This window comes from Maylandia zebra, linkage group LG23, assembly GCF_041146795.1.
Source record: "Maylandia zebra isolate NMK-2024a linkage group LG23, Mzebra_GT3a, whole genome shotgun sequence".
NCBI lineage: Eukaryota > Metazoa > Chordata > Actinopteri > Cichliformes > Cichlidae > Maylandia > Maylandia zebra.
Window position 1 is genome coordinate 39,390,543 of NC_135188.1, and position 15,141 is coordinate 39,405,683.

At 41.5% G+C, this 15,141-nt stretch overlaps 1 protein-coding gene across 2 annotated transcripts in view; it reads left to right on the forward strand.

The window, feature by feature from the left end:
* LOC101468878 (interleukin-1 receptor accessory protein-like 1-B) overlaps nucleotides 1-15,141 on the forward strand; it is a 336,508-nt gene that overhangs the window by 89,535 nt on the left and 231,832 nt on the right. The window lies entirely within an intron of this gene.

A 15,141-nucleotide genomic window follows, 5' to 3' on the forward strand; every position in this document is an offset into this window, starting at 1 on the left:
AGAAGGAAAAAAAAGGAAAGAGAGCCCCCATGAATAAGAAGCCCAACTTTGTTATTTGCTCGGGACGGCTTTCATATCCGTCGAACGAGGGGAATATTGTAAGCGGTGCACCATTAGGCAGCCGAATCCTTTCCTAGTTCCACAATATCCACCCCACCTCCCCTCCTCCTTTGATGACTGATAATGTGGAAATGGGGGCACGGCATGACAGGCATCAATTTAATGGTAATTGCATTGTTTTTTCATGAGGAAACTTCCATTTGAGAAGTAATATCAGGAAGAAATGAGTTTGCGCCGCGCAACGCAGTACACATTATGTAGATGTAGTGGTGGATATGAAAAGGAATTGTGCAGCACTTTGTCTCGCCTGCACTACATTTCAGAGGCGAGTGCGAGGCGCCAAGCTTGTTGTGCGCTCGTGGCACATGTAGTTGTGTTTGCCCCCTCAACCCACCCCCATCCCCTCTTTCGCCACAGTCTTTAGCTATTTTTAATTTGAGGTTCTAGCCCCCATCCCTCTCTTCTTCTTCTCTCCATAATAAGAACATGCAAAGTGTGAATTTTTTATTACGTTATATAAGAAGCCCCCTGCACCCCAAGAGACCCATGTCCTGGTTCTGGTGTGTTCAAAACAAGCACACGAGAGGGAGAGAGCAAAAAAAAAAGAGAGAGAGAAATGGGGTGGAGGGGGGATAAAAGTTAAGAGAGTATTCAGAGAGATGGAGAGCACTAGAGAAGCGAAGGATAAGAAAAGACAGGGAGGATTGCAGAAGGAGAGAGCGGAAGGAAAAGGGAAAAGCATGTCGGAGGGGAAAAATAAGAGGAGCAGGCGAGGGGAGAGGATTAAATGAAAGCAGGGGAGAATGCATGGGGTAGAGGAGCCTGTGGGGGGAGATCTTCCCATTAAGAGGCACAGTGCTTGGGCTCTCTGATCTCGGAGTTGTGTTGTGATGCCAGACAAGAATACTCTAGGGCGACAACCACTGCCACCAGAGTAACAGCTCCTCGGCGACTGATATGCAAATACCGTGTGCCGCTATAGCGAGGAGAGGAGGGAGGGACGCACGGGGAGTCAAAAGCGGAGAGGGATTGAAGGGGAAGGGAGTGAAAGAGGAAGAGAAGGAGAGGGGATGAGACGGGAGGCGATAAGCCAGTATCCCAGCATGCCTTTGTATGAAAAGCTCAAACTGTGACACAGAAACCTACCAAGCAGTACACAAACATTTTTCTCCCCCTTTCTTTCTTGTTTAAGATCTTTCACAGGTTGAACAAGGTAATATGCAAATGCAGCGTTTAATGTAACTCTGATTGTACGCACAGCAAGAACAGTGTGTGACGCAGGATGCATTGAGAATAGTTGGCGTATGAGACTTTGACTTTAGAGCGTTCAGGTTTAAGATCTGCTGTAGAGAAGTTTCCAGGCGAGGGATTTCGTGCTACTGTATACGCTCAAATCCCTCGCTGCTGCCGTTTACTGCGTATCCTGCTTATTCCTCTGTGCCACAGAGTTCTGTTGTTGTCCAACAGTGATTAAATGTACAACAGCGTCATGACAGCAAACAGTTGCTATTGCTGTTAAATAGTGCAACAAATATGTTAAGTTGCTGTTTCGGTAATATCCTTTCCTGTCGCATGGGATTGTAAAGGTGAGTTAGGGGTGTGGCCACTTTGATTGACAAGGCAGAGATTGTTGTCTGATAAGTCACGTATGCACTGATCAGAGTCACTGAGCCGGACTTACACACTGATTTTGTGCTGTCGGTTGCTTTTGCAGCATTTTTAATAGGATAATGTGACTCGTATTATGGTTTGATGTGTGGTACCAAACATCAAAAAGTCTGTGCTTCAGCTTTGTTGAGGAAAATTCTAGTGTTTTATTAGTCTGGTACGAAATGCACTAATTAGCAGTCTTTCGTGGCCCTGTTTGTTTTACCTGCATTCATTACTTCCATCAAAATCCCCTCGTGTATAGTCTTGTCTGACCCCCATAGACCCATTATACCTGCTACTGTTGCAGTAGCAAAGAGATGCAAAGGTGACTTGTGTCGGTTTTTAACACCATTTCTGAATGATGCAGCAGTAAAGGAACTCAAAGACATCCAAATTGCACAGAAGGAGTTTGTGCAACATCTTCAAAAGATGTGAAAGCTCACTGATATTGCATTGCAACTTCTTTTGACTTTTTATACTTCTTATACTTGTTCTGAGTTTTTTGGGATTTTTTTCTGGAGAACGGAACAGCAAGTCTGGCATGCGTTAGTTTAAATGGCGGCTCGTGACACAAACAAAGTGCCGAACATAATGGGCCCTTCTGTCTTCACTCCATTTGTTGTCCCACCTGTTTCTTCCTTCTTCATTCCACTTTTGTTTGTACGAGCTCTTTGGACTCTTTTTATAAGGTTTCATCAGGTTGATTAGAAGTTGCTTTCTCCATGTTACACCCATCCTTCATATGTCTGTATGTCCAAAGCAAAGCACTGGAAATACCTGATGTAAAAATGTTCCAATGGAAGCAAATGTGTTAACATTGCCAGTATGCAAAAAAAAATGTATACAGTGTACAGGTATAGTGTGAGACAATATTGCATATGTACTCCCAAAGGAAATGAACAACATGGGAAAGATGGGAACCACAAAACATTATTTTTTTAAAATAATAATAGACACATGGTAACTATGGAAAATCAGAGTTTCCTGCCTCTTGTTCAATTTCTCATCGTGTTTTTGTATTTAAAAAAAAAACATTTTTCTTTTATTGTATTTTTTATTTTTGTTGTGGTCACCATGTTTTGGATTTTGTTGGATCAAAATGGAATAAAGGCAAGTGACGATAACAAATAAATTAAATACAATTGCATTTATGAAAAGCATAACAGGAAACAAAAAAAGTAAGTATAAAAATGTGCGACAAATTTAATAAAAGCCAAAGGTTTTAAAAACCACAAGCACAGTCTTGATTTGAGCAGAGGCTCTGCAACCCTGTTTGCTGTAAATTGTAGTGAAAAGCATCCTGTCACATTTAAATGTGTGTGAGTATAAAAGAAATGTGTACAAAAATACCACTTCTTAAGATTTCCAGACTGTGTTCTATTTTTGCCAGTCTTCAAGCTTCTCTGTCCTGCTATGCAAGTCTCCATATTGTTTTAATGTGATATTTCAGATACCATTAACGCTGTCTGAAGTGAGATATTGAATCTTCTCTGAGGATAGATGTGGGAAATATGCTCTCTCTTCTTAGAATACATCCGCTTTCATGACAGAAAGATTAAGCGTCTCTGACAGCTGGGCCCCATTAACCAATATTGAGTTTTGGGCAAGAACCAAAGGTAGATAAGTCATCTGAGGAGGTGTGACACAGAGCAGTTTGCCCTTTTTTAAGGTTTGCTTCTGCAATTGCCTATCTTCTCTGAGGAATATTCAATGCACAAAAGCAGTCTCCTTTTTCCTAAAACCATCCATCCATCCTATTAGTGAAATGTGAAAAGCATAAATTTATCACTATAATTGCAGGAAGTAAGCAAAATAAGGTTTGATACCTTGGTGATAGCTTTGAATTACGGATCAGCTTGCATTATCATGGTCATTATGGCCGTGCTCCCTTCATGATCCTTACGTGATTGTCGTATTCCAGCTAATGAACCTGCCTCCATGTGCCTTGAAAACCAGCAACCCTGCCAAAGCCCTGCCTCGGCTCGATCGCCTCTGGTCCAACTAATTTATTTGTTTATTTTCATTAACAGAAACATTAGGTGTCTTTTCGTACTGGATACGGCAAATCCGTTAATGAACATGCCAGTTAAAATGAAGATGAAAGAACTAGTTAATTATCTCCTCCAACATTCTGCGAGACAGATTAATTCCAATAAAAAAAAGAAAAGTCATTACCGCCGACTCGACTTGTCAATGTGTTGATCTGAGAAGCTGTTTACAAGGTTCATAGGATAAGAAATTAAATTGAAATGTACTGCAGGACCTCATTACAGTTATCATCCCCCTGTGGGAAACTTATTTGGGGAAAAAGGTATGGTGCTAAATTTAAATTCAATAAAATTATCGTGTTTCACTAGAAATCTCCCCCAACAGAGTTTGGTCTGAAAATGTGTATCTTGACCACGGGAGGTGTAGGCGGTATGATAGTAATGTTGTATAGCAGTGGTTTCTATTTAAGCACCTGCTGCTGTGCACAGAGGTAACAAATGGATCCCTGCAGCCTGCTAGTAGCCTCAAAAAGGTCAACCCGACACAGGCACCTGGGCTTAAATTTTGACAACTGCTGATTAAATACCTCTCTTGTCACTGAGACCTTTCCTTTCAGCCAATAAATGAACCTTTACCCCCTGCTGTAACATGTTCGCTGCTCCAAAATATAGAACCAAACTCTAGCAAGTAATCGATTGTTGGGAGCTTTATTTATGTATTTATTTTTTTAAAGAAATGAAAAGGATCATTAGGTCATGGTCTTTCTTCATCTATATAATCCAGTTATGCTCTCAACACCTGTAAAAAACACAACTGAGCAGTGAAATCAACAACTTTGCATGGTGTTTTGGCAAAAAGTCATTATTCTTCATCCCAATCACAAGGTCTTGAAACAATCAGGCTCTGCATAAATCCATCCATCAGTTTGGAGCCTGTCCAAGATTGGGGTTGTACTCTCTAGACCTAACCTGTCTGTCACAGGCCTAAGGCCTGATTTAGACTTCTGCAGTCGATCTTTTTTAAGCCTACGATGTAATGTACACAAGTTTTCATTGTACATTCCCACATGTCAAGCCCGATACTTTCAGCAATCTCTCTCCAGGAATTGGCTGATATTTGTGAAGCTGACATTGTAGTGCTGTGATTATTATTTGTTATATTAAGAAGGTAATCTCTCACTGATACATTTTTTTTTAAAACTATGGAAAAATAATAACTGGAAATGCAAAGAAGAAGTCAATTAAACAGGCCACTGACAGCGGTTGTTGAATTGACTGACGTTTAGTTACATTTCTATAAGCACAGGAGGGTCATGGCAACTTGGGTTATGGCAATGTAGTATACTTGCCAAAACATGTGCCTTGCCAACAAGGAAATATTAGAGTGACCACTTGTGGACAAAATGTGCAACGTCAATACTCATAACACAGTTGAAAGGTGTTTCTTATGATACCTACAGATGGAGCAATCGCTGATGGCGACCGATAATTTGATCGAGCTCTAAAAAATATTTACTCTGATGTTGTCACTAAAGCCATGATGTCAGTACTGCCATAATTTTTGTGTGATGGCAAAGAACTCCCTGTGAGAGCAGCTTTGAGGAAAACATCACTACCTCTGGAAATGAGCAATTGAGGAAAATTGGCACTATGGTAAAAATGAGATATGTTTCACATTTTAACCTGAATCGGGATCTTTTCTTAAACCTAACCAAGAAATGCTGGCGTCTCAGCCTAACCAGGTGAGTAAAAAGCAAAAGTAAATTGAAAGTGAAAGCAAACACAAAAGCAACACTTAGGGCATACTCACACCAGGCTATCAGTACTGTGCCTGAGTGCATTTGACACCAAAATTCCACTTTGTTCACAATGTGCTTCCCTGTTTGAAAAGGCGGAATTGGGCAGAAGTAGGCATTGTACTCTGATCCCTACCTGCAACCCAGCAGGGATCTGCAGTGGTTCCTGACTGACTATGGCCTCTGCAAAAAGACCTGAGTGAAGACTTGAAGAGTGGAGACAAACCAACTGTGTCTGGTGTGAGTACAATGTCAAACTCCAGGGTACTGCTCACACATCAATATCATTAATGGATCCTCTCAGATGGTCTTTTGATTGGAATATTGTTGCAGGATCCCTGTGTAGCAAAGGAAAAGTTCTCCTGAGCCAGTATACAGGTATATATTGATACTGTGTAACTAGTTTGCCATGGGTTTTTTGTCATTTCCTGCATGATATTAACAAGATAAATAAGCCAAAAATTCACTTTGGCTTCTTTGATAAATGGTGCCATTTATCTGGGGATCTATTATTCCTGGTGGTTCCTTAAATAGTGGGTGGCAGATAAAGTGGGAGGAGGAAAGGCATTTAAAAAAGCCTACTGACAGTCTCTAATCTGCATGTTTACTGCCTTCATTAGGAGATCATCAAAGTGTGGCATCGATTGTGTAGTAGTTTCTCAGCAAGGAGCCGTATATTCAGACTCAGCAGGAAACTTTGGTTGTTAATCGAAAGGGAGTCGTGTGCCGGGGGATGTCTAAAGGAACTCTGCCGGTGTGTGTGTGTGTGTGTGTCAGAGTCATTGTGTAGCTGCAGCTTTTTTTATAGCAGCACTCCAATCACTGCATCTGGGTGTGAGTAGCTCAGCTTGGTGAGCAAGGTGCCTCCAAGTACATCTGTAACTGTGTTTCCCAAAGTCTCTTAGTAAACTCACAAAGAGGTCTGCCTGCCTGCCTCCCGTCGCCAGCAGTTTGTCCCCAGGATGCTTTACGACACACACCGTATGTGCTTCAATCTAACCTGCTAGCTCTGATGAGCGAGCACGACAAATGCTAATGTAATGTATTGGCCTAAAATAGTCCATTAATGACACAGCTTGTTTAATGGAGGTGTTTTGGTGGGGGGGCAGTGTCTTTAATCCCCTTCTCCCTTTCTGTCATCCCCACCCACTCTGCTGGGAAGAGCGAGAAAAGAGAGAGAAAGGCAAGAAACTCTGTCTTGTTACATCATCGCAACCCCGAGTGTTTTGTGCACGCTGTTCAGAATTTATACATTCAGCCCGCCCTCCCACTCTCGCAGAGAAAGAGGCAACTTGTTGTTTCGTTAGCGATCGCCAGTCGGATTGAGGCCGGCAGTTGCATGGGTGAGCGCGAGGGTGAATGTAGCTGATCGTACGCTACGGCTAGGCTGATGGAAGATGAGAGGAGGATGTCTCAGTAATCATTGGCCATCCTGTTTAGTCATGGTTCTAGTAATCTCTGGTGACCTTGGCTGCTGCCTGGCTGGATTTCCGCAGTGCTGCATTAATATGCACGTAGTTTAGGAGATGGGCTGTCTTTGAGCCTTTGTACTCATCTGTGTCTCTCTCTCACACACACACACATGCTCCACCCGTCGTCTCTACCTCTCTTTCCCCTCCTTAATACATTACTGGCAACCGTCTCCCTCTCATCCATTTAGCTCACCTCTTCCCATACTGTCTATAAAGGAATCACAGACTTCAGAATTTATGATGGCATCTCAATTGGGGCCTGTGTCAGAATTTGGCAGGCTGAAGGGTTTTTAAGGTTATTTTTATGGCATTTCTGCTTTATTAGATAATGCGCAGCCTGAGGAAGACGGCCCGAGACGGAGAGAGAGGGAGAAGAGGAGGAGGGGGAATGACAGAAATGGCAGGTCTTTTTTTTGATAAATAGCAAAACTCTGATATTTGCTTTACTTTTCCTCTTACACGACATGGATCGACGTTCCATATATCACAGCAATGAAGTTCTTGGTTTGCTTCCTTCCTTTTAGAGAGGTCAGCGGTCAGGATTGACTACCGAGCATCAGCTATGTATCTTGATCAAGGACAGGCAAGGCAGAGGCTGGGAATGGTTAGGTTGAAATACAGTAGGGGGGGGGGGGTTTCTTCTTTTTTTGCTCAGTTCTGCATTATGCAGCGGGAAAAGGGTGACTTTCAGACAGGTATGACAGCAGGTTTGAAAGTGTCTGGCACAGTGGAGGGAAGAAGAAGTCGGTACCTATTAAAATACCAGTGGTGCATTGCACATTGTAATTTTCTCTGCAGAACGAAAAAAGGGGAAATGACAACTTGTCTACCGCGTATCATTTGCACCGACGTAAAACTCAGACCGGGCGGGCAGAACTGACGGGAGGAAGGAACAATGAGGGTGCGACTGACACGTGAGGTAAACTTAAAGTTCAGGCCCATGCATAAAACCTGATTAGGTTTTTATCCCTTAAAGGTCCCAGAGTTCCTGAGAATCGTTCTCTCGGTTGCTTTATTTGTCGAGGCGTATTTAAGGCATGGAGGCCCTATCCAGACGCTCAACCACGGCGCAGCTTATGAGCTGATTGGTTTCTTTGTCTAACTTTGTCGTGAAAACCAAACAATGGCTGTCTCTTTTCATTACATTAGACCGTTTTAGCGTTCAAGAAAATCCAATTCATTTTCTTTACAACGACCTAATCATCTCAGGATGAATTAGAAGGGTTTTTTGGTTGTTTTTTTTCATAGCTGTTTTACAACCCAAAGTTTCTATTGTGTTTTTTTTTTTCTCTTTAGTCCAACCAAGGGCACTGCCTCCTTGATCTTCTTTGATTACCTTTTCATGAGAAAGCCAAGGGAGGATAAATGAGACAGAAGCTGATTCAAATAAGGAAAAAAAGAGACTCTTGATGTTTCCAGCGCTACTCCAAAAAAATAAGGAAATGTGCAGCTCGTGCAGGCATGCTATACTGTTGATGGCTGAGCAGCAGAGCTGGTTTGGTTTGATTGATGTTCCAGGGCACCAGTCTTAGGATCTGATCAATATCAGAGCCACTGCTTTTCATCCAGTGCTGCTGCCTCACAGGATGCACTGTAGCTGGAGTTGTTTCACTCTGACCTTCTGGACCTTTCCGCCGGTATCTGCTGAAGTAGCCTGGAGGGGGCGGGGGTAATAGGAGGGAGAGCTCCGGGCAGGTCTGTGCAGTAGTTTAGAATTTTTCTTTAATAGGCGCAGATGACATGTGTCTTTTTGTTTTCTTTCACTCCCACGTTGCTTTTGTAGATAGCTATGCTGCTTTGCTTAGCGAGGTCAGATGGTCGGATGTCGACGGAGCCTTTTAGTATATGGTTTTCAGTGCCAAACAGCCTTGTCATCATTGCTCGGTTTTAGCGTTTCAAAGATGTGGGAAATTTCTTCAAAAAGAAGAAAGGAAAGAAAAAAGATTGTCTGGAAAAAAAATACCTGAAGGCTTGAAATGTAACCTTTTTCAAAGTGAATGAAAAACTCCCCGCAGAGTGAAGGTAACCTTTTTTTTTATTTTTTTATTTTATAGATAAACAGCTATGTGGCTAATAGTCATTTCAACATTTAATGTCATTGTGGAGTTTTGTAAAACATGGACTGAACTAAGAACTCATCAAAGTCTTTTAAAGAATAATCATATATGTATATAATATGGAAGATGTGATTAAACACCAAAACGTCAATCATTACAAAAGCTTTGTGATAAAGGGTGGTGGTCAGTGGTCAAAAAAATGTGATTTAAATGATTTTTTAAAAGCTATTTTTATTCATAATAGCTGTATCTGTTTCATATTGATTCCGTGCTCTCATCCCATTAATATCAGCTGTCCACTGACATCATATTTGAACTTACTGGGTAACTTACTTAACCAACAGCCTGTTGGTGGACCTCAGCAGACCACGGCAAAGTACACTACACACATGAGTGAGTACAAAATCTCCATCATCTCGGTCTACCGTGGTCAGTATCTTTCAAAAGTGATCCAAGGAAGGAACAGTGGTGAACCAACCACAGGGTCATGGGCTGCCAAGGTTCACTGATGTATGTGGGGAGCGAAGGTTCTCCTGCATGGTTCAAATTATTGCTCATATTGCAGAAAAATCTAATGCTGGCTCTGTCAGAAAGGTGTCAGAATGCACATTGCATTACAGATTGTTGTTTATAGGGCTGCATTGCCGCAGACCAGTCAGGGTGTCCATGGTGACCACTGTCAACCGAAGAAAGCATCGGTATTGGAGCAATAGAAGAAGGTGTCCTGGTCTGATGAATCATTTTTTCTTTTATACCATGTCAATGGCCGGGTGTGTGTGCATCACTTACCTTACCTGTCACCAGGGTGCACCATGGGTAGAAGGCAACCAGCAGAGTGATGCTTTGGGCACTGATATGCTGGGAAACCTTGCGTCCTGGCGTCCATGTTGACTTTTTTTCTTTGTTGTAAATCATTTGAAGGCAGTCCATCATTTTGACAGAGTAGAACACCAGTGGCGATCTACTGTAATATTAAATAATTCACATGCAACACCTTCAACAACAGTGCTTTCGGTACTGATGGTCCGTTTTATTTAACATAACATTAAACACTATACATTTTAGAATCATCCATCATTGTCTAGATGGTCACAGGGGGGTACAGTTGTTTTTGGTACAGAATGAGTACATGCTGAAGGACTTGTTCTAGGTAAAGTAAGCACTTGCAGGATTGGGAACTTTCACTGTCAGAAGGTTTTGGAAGAAATTTTATACTGTTCTTGGAGACATGCTCCAGGGTAATAAAACCCAGAAATCTCAGAAAGAAACCGTAGAAATCTCCCTTCCAAAAGGGATGCAAACCATTGACTCTTGGCTGGCAAACCTGCAGCTTCTGCCACCACCAGCCCTCCAACAGTCCTATCGGGCCTTTATAGGACTCTGAAATGGGACTGATTCACGATGCCAGATAGCACTGCAACGTTTGAATCGCCCATGCCAAAGGACACCATGTACAGGCACAACAGGGATCTACACTATATTACTCCCTTGCGTTGAAATGCATTAGATTTGGCATGAGAAATGAATCACAGTAGGTGTCTACAGTGATGCCATAAATACATGCTGCGTTTGTGTAACAGTTGTTAATGTAAAGGTTGTTGTTGTTTTTTTTTTTTAATGAAATGATATTAAATGCCACATTTAAAATGGTCGGAATTATTTTGGCGGGCACAGTCGGGCAGTTGATAGCGAGAGCATTCCTGGTTTAAATGTACCGGCCGACTACAACCCCTTTTCGTGGTGTTTGCATGTTTTCTTCATCTTGCTCTTTCCCCACGTGATAGCTAGGATCGGTTCCAGTCCTCCTCTTAGTGAACTGGATACCCAGTTAGTGTTGATGTATTACTAAAGTGACAATGTATTGCAATTCTGTCTATCAAAATGGCAGATACATAGGAAGTCTAATCCCAATTGTGTTGAGTGACCTATTCTGCTTTCTTACTTATAGTTTCTAGGATATTCAAAATTGAATGGGAGGCAGAGCCGTCAGCTTTCAGGCCCTCTTCTGTGGATCAGATGACCCTGAATCATCCTTTAGATATGTTGCGGTAGGTCTAGACTGCTGAGGACTTCCCCGTGATGCACTAAGCATTTATTCTTCATTCACCTTGTTTTCGCATTTAATCTCTGGCTCTCCTCCACAGCGTTTCTTTTGTCCAGTCTCCCTCCCCTCACCACCAACAGGTCAGAGCAGATGGCTGCACCTCCCTGAGCCTTGAACCTGATGGATCTTTCTTCCTTAAAAGGGAGTTTTTTCTTCCCACTGTCACCAAGTGTTTGCTCAGACCGGGTTGTCTGATTGTCTGGGTTTTCGCTGTATTATTGTAAGGTCTTTAGTTTGCAGTATAAAGCTCCTCGAGGCGACTGTTGCTGTGATTTGGCACGATATAAATAAAACTGAATTGAACTGAACATGTAAAGAGGATTTAAATTACTCATCTGGCAAAACTGTTTTCCACTATCCTGGAAAACAGTGTTCAGTAATGAACTGAACACTGTGACGAGACGGGGTCCTGACTAAGCATCAGCATATGATAGGTTGAGGTGAGATCGCGTTGCTTGTCTTGATATTTGCTTGGAAAGCAAAATGCAATAATGAATTTTACATGTATTGTAGCATGCTAGGATGCGTCCTAGAGCCAAATACAAATCCCTATCCACAACGCTGTAAAAAGGTATGCAGCATTTGGAAGGAAGTATGAATAATAGTCCTTTTTTATTTCTTTTGGAAGCTGGTGACACCCTCAGTGGCCTCAATTCTCAGCGTGCCCATGTTGAGCAGCTACAGTGGGAGCACTTATAAAATGAGAGAGCCAGTCTGAACAGCCCAGGAACAATTGCATTAATTTAGTCGACTCAACCACCTCTGCAGGTAATTTGTTTACCCGTTGTTAGCTAGGCCGCGTCTCACTAACAAGCCCTACTCGTTTCCTGCGGGGGTGATGCATATTACTTTTGAGTTTTTCTTTGCCATTGTAATACTAACTGAGTTGGTGGTGCTAATTGGCAATCATCCCTTTAATTTATTGGGGTTTTTTTTTCGTTTTCTTTTAACATGAAATCCACATAATATGGCATGTATCTATAAAAAATACATTAAGTCAGCTCTTGTCTTCCCTTAAATAAGAATAATCTGTCCTTTAGCCTTCCTTCAGCTTCTCTGCTTTCAGTAGCTTCCTGGTTTGGTCATCCATCTACAGCAGTGAAGCCCGGTTTAATTAATTATGTGTATGCAAATGTGGCCTCATAGTGCCAGGATCTCCATTTTCATTTTCTTGGCTTTTTTCCCACCTGTGCTGCTTCTTCTTTTTTCTTTTTTCCCTGTCTTTCTGTGGCAGCTCCAGGTGGATTGATTGTAAATTCAATTTGCATTAAGGTTCTAATTTGCTGACACTGTGCACGCATACATTTTTTAAACTGTTATGCAGCTCGGCACAGACAATTGCGTGCCCCTCCCCCCCCATCTCTGCCTGAACCGTGGGTACATTTGGAGGGTGGGTGGAGGCGAAGATGTAGCACGCGGTAATGGAAATCCTATACTCAGCTTCTAATTGGAAAAACAGGATGGCTTATTTTGAATCAGGAAAATGAACCACTTTTTATCAGTGGGTTAGCTGAGTAGCTGAGGGATAAGGGACTTTCAGTTTGTGTGCTGAGAGCCTTGTTTCTTGTGTGTAATGAGTACAGTGTATAGCTCCATTTGTGTGCATCTGTATGTGGCTTAAAGTACGCCTGCATGATTATATAACTAAAAAAGAAAGTAGCTCAAAATGACCAGATTGGGTTTATGTTCATCTCTTATTTAATCACTTTCACAGTTGAAAGTATTTGTGACCCAAATACAAGTATTCCTTCCCGTTCACAGCATTTCAAAACGATTTGTGTAGAATTTGCATTATTCTGTATTTATTTATCTTAGGGGGCGAAAAAACACTAAAGCTGTTCGATACTGCCGGACTTTGGGATGGTCAAATGTTTTTTGGAGCATCTTACACCTAAACCAGCCTTTTAATAATTCAATATCTGAAGGCTTGCAGCTTGAGTGGTGCAATAAATGACTCACTTGCCTTTGAAGATTTACAGTATGAATAAGTTAATGTGTGATTTGCAGACCTGCTCTCTTCCACAGTCTTCGCTATAATTGGAGTTGTAATGTCAGGAGAATCTCCTCCCAGAGGTAAAATTGATTTAAAAAGGCTTGTTTGAGACTGTTAGTCATGTTCAAGCCACAGAGAAAACGGGAAATGGACACAGTGTGGTAGTATCTGCTGATGGCCAGCATTTTCTGTCCATTAGTGGGGTTTTTTCATTCTCTGTTATTACAGATTCATTAGTCACCTTTGTCAATCGTAGCTCAGTCTTAGCCTGAGTGTAAGTGGGAGAGACAGTGTTCCTCTCTTTCCTGACATTCTGGTCAGTTCCTTAATCTTAATTATACAGTTGTTGATCAATTTGCAAAATTAAGACTAAGGAACCCATTGTTCCTTCACTGCGCTGGTTTCAGTCATTGTGCAAATGTACTGTTTATAAGTTTGGGGAAACCTGCAGTCAGCTGAGACTGAAGAAGTCACTTGGATGAGTGACGAAACGTTTCTCCCACAAAACGCTACGTCCAGATGAACAGAATCACCTTTTGGAGATTTACTTTCCTGGATGATTGAGCATGCATCAAGACATTTGGGAGTTTTATTTTAACAGACTTGAATGATTTTTTTTTAAATGCCAAGGAGTCAAAATGATTATTTCTAGTAATAAATAAAATGAAAAATTCATTTTTTTTCAATTTTTTTGTTTGTTTTCCCACTGTTTTTTTCTTTACATGAGTAGTTCATTTGCATTTTTTTTTTTTTAAATGGTGTCATTTTTGGTCTTTTATAGGAAAAATGTAATTCACAGTAAAATGCCTGAAGAATGCTTTTACACTATTCAGCATCAGCAGGGAACCGTGCTTGGATTCAAGTAAAGTTACCTTAGCACTAGAGATGGACCGATCCGATATTACGTATCGGTATCGGTCCGATACTGACCTAAATTACTGGATCGGATATCGGAGAAAAATAAAAAATTTAATCCGATCCATTAAATATCACGAAAGCACCTCACAAAACTTGCAACACGCCGTAACTCACCTCAGAACGTTAGCATGTCGGAGCAGTATGCATCAGGTGATAGAGCGGCTGTGGCATGCGGGACCTGTCGGTGGTCTGGATAGCATGTGGAGCTTCGCTAGCAACCCGGCATTTCATCTCCGACAAAGTTATCCCCGAGAGAAGTAAAGCAAGTGTGTAAGTCCATCTCTGAATGTTTGTAAAGCATTCCTGCGTTAAGCTTACCAAACGATATATGGAGCGACTGCTTCTTCTGGCTGCTACTTCAATCATGAAACTGCTTAACGATCAGCTGATCGGCTTTTCTGTCGCGAGTCCGTCTCTCTGGTTTGTTTTTGGCCCACTTTGCACCAGAAAGAGGAAACCATCGGCTGAACAACAGCAGCACGTTTAAGCTTGATAAGCTGTTGTTAGAATTTATTTATTATTACTTTCTACTTGAGGATCTTTTTCTACGTAGCTGACGGCTGGTAACTGTGCAGGGGCGGATCTAGCAAAGTTTAGCCAGGGGGGCCGATAGGGCATTAACAGGGAAAAGGGGGCACAAAGACATACTTTTCTTTCTTATTCTCATTTAAAATGTCTAGCTTTTAATAAATAATTATCCGAATCTTACACCCAAAGTTTTAATTTGATGTAAAATGAATAGAAGTCCATTACTGTATATAGTGACTATTAAGTCTAATATATATACCCTAGTAAGCTATAGTACTTTTTCCTTTGGGAAGGTACCATCTGTGCAGTCTGCAATTTTGTTGAAGAAAGATGTTGAATCTATTTAATATTTCTTGAAAAATAATTGATTTCTGTGCATTTTTTTTCACACTGCATCAAATTAAGGTTGATTACGTTGATTAAGCATCATGAGGTGGAGCGTGAGGGGTGGTTCCCTATTTTTTATTTATTTATTTTTGTTGTTGCTGGGAGTTGGAACCCTATTAGTTAGGTTGCTTAATATTTACGCTAAGTACTCTTTAAAATACCAGAATAGGGAGGATGGTGTAGGTTTA